Source organism: Mustelus asterias, chromosome 10, assembly GCF_964213995.1.
Source record: "Mustelus asterias chromosome 10, sMusAst1.hap1.1, whole genome shotgun sequence".
Classification (NCBI taxonomy): Eukaryota; Metazoa; Chordata; class Chondrichthyes; order Carcharhiniformes; family Triakidae; genus Mustelus; species Mustelus asterias.
Window position 1 is genome coordinate 50169147 of NC_135810.1, and position 13091 is coordinate 50182237.

Sequence of the window (13091 nt, forward strand, 5' to 3'; positions counted from 1 at the left end):
GCCTCCCCCTCCTCCTCCAGCTGGTCTACCCGCTGCTACGCGATGTAATGCAGAATGCAGCAGACGATTATAATCCATGATGCATGCACAGGGTCGTGTTGGAGGCACCCCAGAGCACTCCAGGCAGTGGAATTGCATCTTCAGCAGGCCTATGCAATGCTCTACTACAGACTGGGTGGCAGCGTGAGTCTCAGTGTAACGGGCCTCCGCACTAACAACATTAGCCATGATCTCATGGGGGACCCTTGTCCCCCACGAGCCATCCCGGGAGCCTGGGTTGGTCCTCAAAGAGCCCAGGGATGTCCGACCACCTCAGCACAGAGCTGTCATGGACACTCCCTGAGTGACATGCACAGACCTGCATGATGTTCATCCGATGGTCACATACGATTTGGACATTGAGGGAGTGGAACCCCTTTCTGTTAATGAATGTTTGCCCCTCACTTCTCGGGGACCGCAGGGTGATGTTGTCCTGTCCAAACCCCCCTGAACATGGGGCATCCTGGCAATAGTGGTGAAGCCTGCAGCCTGGGCCTCCTGCTGACCCTGTCTAACATCAAAATGGATGTATTGGCCTGCCCGGGCGAATAAAGCATCTGTCACTCAGTGAACACATCTGTGGACTTAGACCTTAGAAATTCCACAAAGGTCACCATTGGTGACTGGAGTGACCTGGTTGCATAGAAATTTAGTGCCGCCCTCCCCTCAGGTGCTGGACCATGGTCCTTAAATAGGCGAAGCCAGTGACAGCACATAACCTCTGTCAGCCCCTCGAATGACCTCCTGGTGCGGTACCGCCTTGGCCTCCACATCCTCCTTCTCCTGGTGACTCTTTCGGGAGATTGCTCGCAGCCCCCTGCCGTCCTTCCTGAGGGCCTGCCATTGGCTGCTCCTGGAATGGCTCCCTACACCCTCCACCTCCTGAGCTGCCTTCTCCTCCTCAGCTGCCACCATGATCACTAGATCAATAAGACCAAGATCCATTCTGCACGGTGGGGGTAGAGAGAGAGAGAGATTGAGTGATACATGTCATTGCTTACATCTACCCCAGCATCAAACCCTCCCCCCATCCCTCTCTGGGACAAGCACCCCCACTTGTGGATACTGGCAACACAACACAATCTGTGGTACCTTGCGTCACCTGATTAGGTTGCCTGCCATTGACATCGTGAACATGGTTTGTAGGGAGAGTATGCAGGTTGGTGTTCAGGTGTGACCATTGCACACCCTTGAGTCCCTGCCATGAGTGCAATGACAGCATTCCCTTCTAGGCCTGTGTTGCAGGTCAGGGACACGGGGCAGGGAACGACTCCTAATTATCACAAGATGGGTTCCCATTCACTGCGGAGTTCATGCAGTATGAGTGTCTATGTTAACCTGAGCACCCCTGCTTAGAGCACCAGCTGCCTGAACTGATGAGCCCTCAAGCAGCACATAGTGCACTCCCCCCACCCACCCACTAAAACCCCAGCACTCAGTCCGTCCTTCACCACACCCCACAGCCAGAACAAAGGAACAGCCCAGCAGCCTGACCAGCACTCAGTAAAGGAGCCCACGCCACCCCACAGAGACTAGATGGAACATCCCTGGGCCTGGGGATTGCACTTCCAGCTCTGCAAGCAGAACATTTCCAGTCCCTGCCTCCAACCTCCCTGCACTCCGGGGGCTGCAGCCTCATAAAACTTACTTCCTTTCTCCTGTTCAATGCTGCCACGCCAGGTCCTGACTTTTATACAGCAGTTTTAATCCCCGCCAGTGTGACATCACTCCAGATTTGGGTGAGATGTTAGCGGGGGCGGAGATTCTAGTCATGGACCCGCTAATTAGATGGTAAGGTATGTAAATGCATGCTAATGCTTGATACGTTAATTTTAAAGGTTCACCAGCAGATTCTTGTGAATCTGTTCAATAACTTTCCTCTATGGTTTTTAAAAAAATATTAAAATCTATCAAGCCAGCTTAACTCTGTGATTTGACTTGTCCAATATCAGCAGCAGCCTGGATCGTAATATACTCCACTCAGGTGAAGATTGTCCTCCTCGCTGATCTTATTGGAAGGAAAGCCAACATCAACAGAATATGTCAGTTAGTGAAACAGTCAGTTTGTTTGGAATACCTGCTTTTTGTATGGACATTGACACTCTTCTAGATCTGTTAATAATACTGCATTGGTGAATATGGTTGAGTGGGAGCCAAGCGTTATTTCTGGAGATTTACCAGTGAACTATAGTGGCTACATTCCACATTTTGTGACCTGTGGAGTTTTGAACAGTTGGAGTTTCATCTCCTCACCTGTTGGCCACGTTGGACTTAGCCTACATGTGAACTTACAGTTGTCAGAATTGACAGAATTGACGGAATTGCTGTGAAACATTCACCATAGATTAGGCAACCTTGGAATAAAGAAAGATCTGACTTTGTTGTCTCTGATGCAGAATGTATAATTCATGTTGTCTTTTGATTTGACCATTTGTAGTTGTGGGCCTTTTAAGGGGCGAGGGCTTGGAAGGTCATGTGGCCCCATCGGCCAGTCGAGCCAGAGCATGCGAATCCTTGGGCTGAGTGCAGGCTTTTCCAGGAAGAAGGAATCTGGGAGCTGGAGAAGATGGGAACATATACGCCATATACTGCGAATGTTCCATCAGAAATAGTTGAGTGTTACTCAATCTGGTGGCCGCCAACCACTCAAGATACTACACTGGCGACAAGGATCATCGGAAGTGCCTTTGAATCGCCAAAGAGAAAAGAGGGAGCAGACCTCATTTTCAAACAATTCAAGCCACGTCAGTCTACAATCAGTGACTTATTATTGGCGGCGTACGAATACACTTTCCAAAACTGACCAGGGGCACACATCGCCAACACTGATGCCTTGAGTCATCTGCTGTTACCTGAAAGTATGTTGCCTCCACCAGTGCCCCAGGAAATCATTTTAGCCTTAAACTTTCTTGCTACATTGCCTGTGTCTGCACAACGATAAAGTACTGGACCCAGAGAGATCCCATATTGTCAAATGCCAATTGGGCTGGAGTGCACCAATCCCTGAGCTGAACCTGGGCTTTCCCGAGCAGAAGGGATCTTGGAGCTGGAGAAGACGGGAGAATATACCAGCACTCTGTTTACAGTTAATGTTACTCTAATAAATGGTTGTCACTCAACCTGGTGGTCACCAATCCCTCAAGATACTACACCATTAAAATAAAATACAGAAAGTAATTTTGATTATTGATTTTTCACTGTGGCGATTGATGTTCTTTTGCCTGTTGATCTCAATGCATATCATAACAAAAGAATCTCTGTAAATGGGAACAGAAAGTTGCAAAGGGACCTTAATAAATACCTGTAAAAAACTGTGGCCAAGTTCAACGTGGGAAAGTGTGAAGTTATCCATTTTGGGCCTATGAAAGATAAAATCAGAGTATTTCCTACATATTGTAAAGTTGGGAACTGTGGAGGCACAGAGAGATTTAAGGGTTCAAATATAGAAATCACTAAAAGTTAGTGGAGAGTCTAAAAGGCAATACAACCAATGACATACTTTTGAAGTGTAGTCACTGTTGCGATGCAGGAAACATGTCAACCAATTTGAGTACTACAGTGTCCTGATAATAACAGTGCGATAATGTTACAGGATATTTTACATTCACCTGAGATGGAAACAGGACGTTGGTTTAACACCTCATCTGAAAGATGCAATGTCTGACAGCGTTTTATTCCTTCTGTCTTGTCATGGAGTGTCAGCCTGGATTTTGTGTTCAAATCCCTACTGTGGAGTTTGAACCCATAACTTTCCGACTCAGGAGCACACTGACACCAAAATGATCGCTTTGCTCAACTATATAACAATAACGCTAATTAATTGAGTGAGCTATTTAGAAAAGTTATAAAATATAATGCAACTGCCTTCCTTCTTTGATATATGGAAGGTATCTATTAAAACTCTATCAACAAAGGTAACTGATTTATCAATTAATAAGGATTGGCACGGTAGCATAGTGGTTAGTGCTGCTGCTTCACAGTGCCAGGGACCTGGGTTCGATTCCCGGCTTGAGTTACTGACTATGTGGAGTTTGTGCATTTTCCCCATGTCTGCGTGGGTTTCCACCAAGCGTTCCGGTTTCCTCCCACAGTCCAAAGATATGCAGGTTAGGTTGATTGGCCATACTCAATTGACCCTTAATGTCCCAGGATGTGCATGTTAGAGGGATTAGTAGGTAAACATATGGGGTTTCAGGGGTGGGATTGTTGTCGGTGCAGACTCGGTGGGCTGAATGGCCTCCTCTTGCACTGTAGGGTTTCTATGAATGTGAGATACAAATCTAGAGGTCTCCCATTCCAGAATTTTACTTGATACATCCTTTGATATGGAACAGAAATTGAGACATTGAGGGAGATCCATCTGGAGATCGAATGGAAAAATAATACAACAAATTTCTCTGCTCTGAGGAATGAAGATTTCTGACTGGACAAATAACCTTTTCCTGCTCCATGTTGCCCTGTGCCATTATCTTAATGAATGCTTGTTTGACCTTGAATTGAACCAAGTCGTATATGATACACATTAAACACACCGAGGACTAAAGTACTTGTCTGTATGTAGATAAACGTGTAACCTTGAGAACGGTGTGAATGATAGTTCAGTGATATGTAAAGAGAGACTAAATTTACTGCGATAATCAATCTTGTGTGATAAACTTGGAGAGAATGAAACCCAACATTAAATAAATTATAGAGAGCTTTCTTTTTACTGTAATTGGTTGTCCTACTTTATATGATCTCAATCACAGAAAAACGTAAGCTTACTGAAAGGTACACCGCAGACTCAAATGATAATTATTATCCTTTCTTTCACCAGTTTTCAAAAGGAGTAAGCAATTAATCCCTCAGAAATTCAATGCAAATTCCAAGAAGATTACTGATCCTCACGCACGAAGGTACATTATCTTATGCTTCAGTTCTTATGACATGATGCCAGTCAGGTTTTCTGTTGAAATGACTCATTGCCTGGTGTAATTTTAATGAACTGAACTGTTTTAATGAGTCATATTGATGCATACCATTACAATGTTTCTGTGCACAGATTTGTTCTGAATTGACACTGATAAATGCCATCGCACATTGCAAAAGGTGACATCTGTAGAAGTACATTTGAACACTCAAGGATTCTAATCAAAATAAAAGTTCAGAATATTTACTGCACAGCTGTAATGTGGAATCCATTCCATTAAATTGCCAGGAATAACTGCTAATTTAGATCGAGAAAGACAATAGATGGGATTTAATGGAGGCAATGGGGGTCTCGTCCATTGGTTGGCAGTTCTGTTGGCAGAAGTCCTGTGCCATCTCTTTTAGGGAAGGGCTGCCAAATTAAATGTCAATCAGGCACCTGACAGGCCAACACTTGGCCTTCCCCGGATCAAGGACCCCGGGGATGGAAGTCCCACATTGGCCAGCCGCTCAATTGAATGGCAGTGCACTGGGGAGGTGGTGGCTGCTGCCAGTATGATTGTGGATAGACACAGACACATAGAATGTTAGTGATGATGAGAAGGGATTTGTGGGGTGGGATTTATGGGAGAGGGAGGGGTAGGGGGGGTCAGCAGCAAGAGTAGAAGAGTGACTCACAGCAGCCACCCCCCACCCCTTATCAACGCTGTGTCCTTCGATAAGGTACTGAGTGCCTTTGATTGAATGGATCCTCCCCCCCCCCCCCCCCCCCCGCCACCCACCCCAGAAGCTGACAAACAACCCTGAATAGATTTGCTTGTGATGGTCCCCACATGGTGAGTCACCCACCAGCCATTGGGTTAACACCAGTGGCTGTGGAATGAAGCCCTTCAGTGGGCATTAATGTTCCACCTAAAGGTTTCAATTGGTGGTGGGGCAGAAAGGCTGTCCATTCACCTTTCCATCACGGACATGGTGGAATGGAAGTGGGAAGGTGATGGGTTTCCATCCTGATTAAATGCCCCCACCATCAAACGTGACATATGGGAGGGCATTAAATTCAACCCAGTATCTTTGTGACATAACCACAGCATTATTCAGTACTGTGTAGCCCTGAAATTATGCCTTGAAAGAGTGTCTGATTCTCGAATGCATTCATGTGAGGGATTTTGTTGGCTCTTCTGCTTGAAATGACTTTAAAAAAATAACTCGTATTATATAACAAAAGGCACATCCCATAGTCAAATAAAGGCATGTACATTGGTTCCTCTTCTAAGCCAAGCTGGAGGAAAGTAATTAACTTGTTTTTAATGTTTTACCGTAGACAAAGTGTGATTGAAACTGTAGGATTAAACCTGTTTTTTCTTTCGTTTTATGGGCTGTGGGCATCACTGGAGAGGTCATATCTAATTGGTGGTGGTGAGCTGCTTTCTTGAACCACTGCAGGCCCTGTGCTGTAGGTACAGCTACACTGCTGTTAGGGAGGAAGTTCCAGGACTTTGAATGATTTCGACTGGAGTTTATTTCATATATTCAGTTCTGCTTCTAATTTCAAGTTTTGTTTGATCAGCTTCTTTATTAATCTTTAATTCTATGTTCACACTCCAAGTTGAATAAGTTATTTGCCTGTTTCTGTATCCACACAGAGCTGGGTTCATTTTCTTTTCTCAGTGAATATGGATTTATTGCAATTGTTAGAATGGCATGGCTACCATTACTAAAGTAAGAAGTTTAACAACACCAGGTTAAAGTCCAACAGGTTTATTTGGTAGTGCTACCAAATAAACCTGTTGGACTTTAACCTGGTGTTGTTAAACTTCTTACTGTGTTTACCCCAGTCCAACGCCGGCAACTCCACATCATGGCTACCATTACTAAAGCCAGCTTTCAATTCCTTTATTCATTCATAGGGGGTGGGTGCTGCTGGCATTGCCAGCATTTGTTGCCCACCTCTAATGGACCTGAAATGAGTGGCTCGCTAGGCCGTTTCAAAGGGCAGTTATGAGTCAACCACATTGATGTGGGTCTGGAGTCACATGTAGGATATACTAGGAAAGTTAGTGAACATTAGTAAACCAAATGGGTTTGTATAACAAAGCTTCATGGTCACTATTACTGAGACTAACAGTATAATCCAGATTTATTAGTTGAATTTAAATTCCATCAGCAACCATTGTGGGATTTGAACCCACATCTCCAGGGCATTAGCCCAGGCCTCTAGATTACTGGTCCAGTAACATTATCATTATGCACTGTCTCTCCCCAATTTTAAGACTAAAGGTAGGAATTTATACTAAACAAGTATAAGTTGAATGTTATCCATAGCTAAGATTCCTCTAAGTCCTACATTCTGACATTGAGCTTACTGAAAACTCTTGGATTTCTTCAAGCTTTGCTCCATGGGCACTATACACGGGGAACAAAACACTGGTCCCTTCTCCGGATCAATTGTGAAGTGATACTCAAAATCTTCAAAGCATCCAACCAGCTTTTCAAATGCATATATTTGGATCAGATCTTTCTTGCTTCTGATTGGCGACCACTTTTCAATGGGTTGACTACCTTCAACCCTGAGTGACATCTTCATCACCTGATTTCCTAAGATCAACAGCAGCTTTTTGTAACTGTTCACTCTCAGGATGATAGGATCACGTTTTAGTGACACACAATATGCAGTTAATGTCTTTTTCTCTGTGTGGCACTCTGTTTTGGGTCGTTCTTCATTGTCAAATCTCAGCTCCCCCACATGCCTTCAGCATGATGCTGAGTTTTGGAGCATCTTTCTTCAGGTATTTTTTTAATTTTCAGAAATGACCTTTGGTATAGCCTGAGCAGAATGATGTTACTCTGTAATAAAGCTTCAACTTCAGATCCAGGGTTGGTGGGCCTTACTTCTCAATGTTTTCCAGACCAAAAATAATTTTGTGAATTTCTTTCTTCTGGGGACTGTCACTTGCAGACATTTCCTGCAATTGGATGATTCCAATGTCCATTGTGCCCTCAAGCTCATTGTTACCTTCCAGAGTAGGATCTCTTGGTTTCTTTGCCTTCTCATTCGTCCTGTTGCTCTGCCTCTGGTAACTCCTTCACCATCTCCTTTCTGCACATCTTTTCCCAGATTGTGGGCTTTCCACAAGCTCTGAACTTTTGATCCATACGCAAGACATTTCCTTCTGTCTGTGAACTTATAATGCTTAAACTTCTCTCACAAACACCCGCAGCCGTCATCTGAGGTTTCGTGGTTCTCAAAAGTCTGAAATAGTAAACTTTTAAACACTTTTAAAATGCTGGAACTGACTTCAAGGGTGGGATTTTACGGCCTCGCTCCACCTGAGACCAGAAAATCCACCCGAAGTCGACAGACATTCCATTGTCCGCCCCTTGCCCGCTCCGATTCCGCGGCGGCAGGGTGGTAGAATTCCGGTGCCAATGTATTTGTCAGATTTCACCATGTCCTGTGGAATGATACATCAATACTTCCTTATATTGATAGTAGTGCAGTAGTGATGTGGCAGATATACGCATATCTTGTGCATAATATAACTCCTAATTCCTCAAATATATTACAAAATAACAATAATCTTTCCTTCCTCTACTTGATGTGAACATTTGATTGATCACTGATCGCTTTTGTGAAATTCTTTTGGACATTTCCCCAGGTTAATGACACTGTTACAAGTCATTGTTGTTTACCTCACTACTATTCCGAGTTCCTGCCTAAAGTTATGGATTTTCTGGGGATGCAGACTCTGTGCCATAGGAATTCTTGATTTTGAGATAGTTTGTCCCAGGTCAGGAGTCCTTGCTGGACAGGCTATGATGGAAAGATGTATTCCTGGAGCAAAGCTGTTCAGCAAGGGCCAGGGGAACACCTTCCCCTGAACAGGGATACAACTCTTGTCAGAAGGCCGAGATTGTATCTGGTGAAAGTTCAACAGTCCCTATCCAATCGCATTGACCCAGGATTTACCCATGTCCTGGGAAGAAGTCTTTATTTTCTGGATTAAAAGTTATCAATTGCAGTAAAATAAATTGCAACAATATCTAAAAATAATCAGAGAGCACCATATCCATGAAAAGCTTAAAATCTTTGGAGGGAACTTTTTCTTATTTTCTCGGGAAAGTTGTGCCAGTGATTTAGGATGGCATTTTGAAGGGAATTAGATTTTATTATTTCTACCCTCGGAGGAGCAGGATTTCCACTCACCGACTCCACCCTGGCTCCGGGTTCCAGGGTTGATTCCTGTTGAGGTTGCTCGAGGGAAAGTTAGAACCCATCACTTCTCCTGAGGAAAATCCGGCAGTGCTCGGATGAGTCTGGGATCTCCTTGGTGAAGACATGAGGCTTAACTGAAAGAAGGGGCCCACACTGCAAGGCCCTCTACACCCAAAAGAGGCATCAAGGGGTTTCCTCTGTTGCCAGAAGAGACCACCACTCTTGTGGCAACCCCGCGTAGTGGCAATGGCGTCGGGGTACAAGGCAGGAACATGGGGATGGTGATTCTCCCATCCTGCCGCGCTAACTTTTTAGCTGGGAGAATCGCTTGTGGGCCAATTCGCGGGATTCGCGCATGCATTCCTGCCATGCATGCATACCGAGTGCCGGATATCCGCGCCGTCTGAGCCGTGCTGGAAAACAGCGGGAACTTTACATCTGTTTTGAATCTTATTTTAATGTGATTAGCGGGCCCGGGACTGAGTTCTTTGGACCCGCTAGCATCTCCCACCTCATCAGGAGTATTTCACCCAGCAGGGTTCAGGCTACCTCCCCACTTTTGGGGAACTAGTGGAATGCCCCCACTGGAGTGAAGGGGGGAGCTATCGGGGTTCCCAAGGGATTGGGCAGCGGGGGGGGGGGGGTGATGCCCCCTGGGCATTGGCACCCTGGCGGTGCCAACCTGTGCCCCAGCATTGCCCAAGGGCTGCAGTGCCCATGCCCAGGGGGCACATTGGCATTGCCAACCAGACATTGAGTCTGTCAAGGGGCAGGGCCTATTGGGGACAGGGCCTGCTGGGGGCAAGGCCGAGGGGGGCGATTGGTGGAGTTGGGCGTCCCACTGCCACTCTGCCATTTAGATAAATGTGTGCTGGAGGGAGGTCAGCGGGGGGGAGGGGGGGGGGGGGGGGGGGGGGGGGGGGGGGGGGGTGGGAGGGGGTGGTCAGCCGGGAGGCTCTGCCAGGGGGGTCTGCCTCCGGTGGGAGGGATCTTCCGGGGGTGGGGAGGGATCTTCCGGGGATGGGGGGGGGGATCTTCACTGCTAGGGTGTAGGGGGGGCAGCACTGCAGGGATCCTGGGCTGGCCAGTAATCGAGCTGACCAGCAAACTGCAGGCTGGCGGATCGGGGCCACTGCCCATGCGCAGAGTTCCGGAACCGTCAGACTCTGGCATGAATAGGACCCCCCCCCCGCCCCCCCCCGCCCCCACGCACCCCCCCCCCCCACCGCCCCCCGAGCTTTTAATTATATTCCCAACTGTGACGTCTGCATTGCACAGAGTGTGGGAAATTCGGGTCTGAAGTCACACTGAAAAAACCAGTGTGATTTACACCAATTTTCCTGCTAATTTGACACTTAGAACTTTTTTGGAAGAATCGCAGCCCATCATGGTGTGGTTTTCTGGTCCCCGCCTTCTTGTTCTATGTCACACGAGGAAGGCAGCAAAGAATCAGCCACCATAGAATAGAAGAGTCATAGAATCCCTACAGTACAGAGGGAGGCCATTCAGCCCATTGAGCCTACACCAACAACAATCCCACCCCCATCCCCATCACCTCACACATTTACCTTGCTAATCCCCCCAAAACTAGGGTCAAGTTAGCATGGCCAATCAACCTAACCTGCACATTGTTAGACTGTGGGAGGAAACTGGAGCACCTGAAGGAAACCCACTCAGACACGGGGAGAAAGTGCAAACTCCACACAGACAGTGACCCGAGGCCGGAATTGAACTCACGTCCCTGGCGTTGTGAGGCAGCAGTGCTAACCATTGTGTCACCATGCTGCCCACCAGGCCTGCTGATGACAGTGTGGAACATGGTGGTGGTAGGCTCATGATCCACCTGCATTTCCTCACCATTTCCACCATTATCCTTTCAGATTTGGAGTTGTGGCAAACTCCAGATGAAAATGTATAAATGTACTTTCTATGGGACAAGATCTGGGGTTCACTCTAATCTCAGCTGGAATACTCAGCAATTACAATTGTCGGAATGAGTTGGGAAAGTTTCTAAATGGGACCTGCAGTTTCCTGACGCCCCAATGTCAGATTTAGTGGCGTACTGACCCGATCCAACACTGACCTGATCCCCATTGACCCAGCCAACCCTGACAACCTGACCCGACCGGCCTTCTCACCTGACCCACCCCTGACCCTCCCGACCCAACCCCCCCTCCCCCGACCTGACCTCCACCGACCTAATCCCCTGATCTGTTCCACTCTGACCCTCCCCACCTCATCCCCACTGACATGACCCCCACTGATCAGACTCCCCACCAACCTAATCCCCACTGACCCCACCCCCCAACCTAACCCCCCACGACTCGATCCCCCTCTGACCCAATCCCCTGACTGAACCCAATCTGACCCCCCTGACCCGACTCCCCTGACTGACCCCCACCAACCTGCCCTCTCACCGATGTGATCCCCCCAACCTGACCCACTCCCCTGACCCAACCCCCCCACTGACCCGATCAGGGTCAGTCCAGGGTCAGTACTGCCCAGAATGTTGTTCAAAGATAGTTTTCGCAACACCAGATGTTTTGGTCCCTGGGGGTTTCTGGCTTTACACTGGGCTGCAGACAGCACACACACAGTCAGAGGAGACATCTGCAGCCCATATATTTGGGGTGAAAGTAGCGTTGTGTATTGGAGGGTGCTGGAGAGGGATGACCTCTGTGTCTCATTGGGCAGGAGATCTCAAGATGGGGAGGGCTAAGGTCCAGGTTGGGCCTTACCCCTCCCCAGGGATCCACCTTCAAAGATTCAGGGGGAAATACAGGGACTCACACACAAAAGGTTCAGAGATTGGAGAGGAAGAAATTATAGTGTTGGATGCAGGGAAACCTGGAAAACGATCTCCAGTGACAGGCCTGAAACCTGCACACCAAGTGTGCGGCCAAAACAATGTCATACCATTGGCTGATGTAGCGGGACTGGGGGGAAGCATTTTGAATAGTACCAGGCGCTGGCCAGGATTTCTGTGGCGATTAGGTGTCGACACTGGACCCAAGACCTTGAACCCATAATTATTCACTAGTCATCGACAAAAATAAGACATTCAGAGGCTCATGCTCACTCATGTTTTTTTCTTATAATATTGCGGAGAGAATATCTTCCGCGAGATGGATGCTGGATTTATTGCATACAGGCTGGAGTGAAGGAGGAGATGATTGCTATGGAGGTGCCAGGCTTGCCAAAGTGAGAAGCTTCACCCCCATTGACAAGGGGCAGCAGATCCCCCTCCAAACACAGTGGATGAGACTCGCATGAACATGGTGAGTAGGCTGCTCCCAAGACCGAGGGTCTACAGGAGATGAATGTCTTTCCTGTCGGTAAGCAACAGGCAGTATCGTCGACATCTCCACATGACCACAGAACTGGTGGCTCACATCTGCCACATTCTGCAAGATTTGCTGCTAGGGGGCCTAGGAAGACATTTATTGCCAGTAGCTGTGAAAGCCACTGCCACTCGTAACTTCTACACGACTGGCTCTTTCCAGGGCTCCATTGGGAAACTCTACAAGATCTCTCAAGCTTCCATGTACAAATGTATCCAGTCACGCTTTTTGCCAAGGCCCACAACTGTGTTAACTTTGGAGTTAATGGTGCGATAGGTAGGAGATGTCATGCAAAGATATATTCAGTAATGCCAACCACTCGTGTGAGATCATTAGATCTTTATTGGCAGTGATGCCAGATCCTTGGGTCCAGATTCTAGGAGTTGACCCCCTTGACCACTTGCTCCTTGAAGATGATCCTTGAGGATTTCTTTGCCCCATATGGAACCATGGCATATTTCCCCTGCCCATCTGGACACTAATGTCTTCAGCGCAACATCTGTCAGTATGGCAGATGTTGCGCTTAAAACATCGACTCCATTCTCTCTCCACAGATGCTGTCGGACCTGCTGAGATTTTCCAACGTT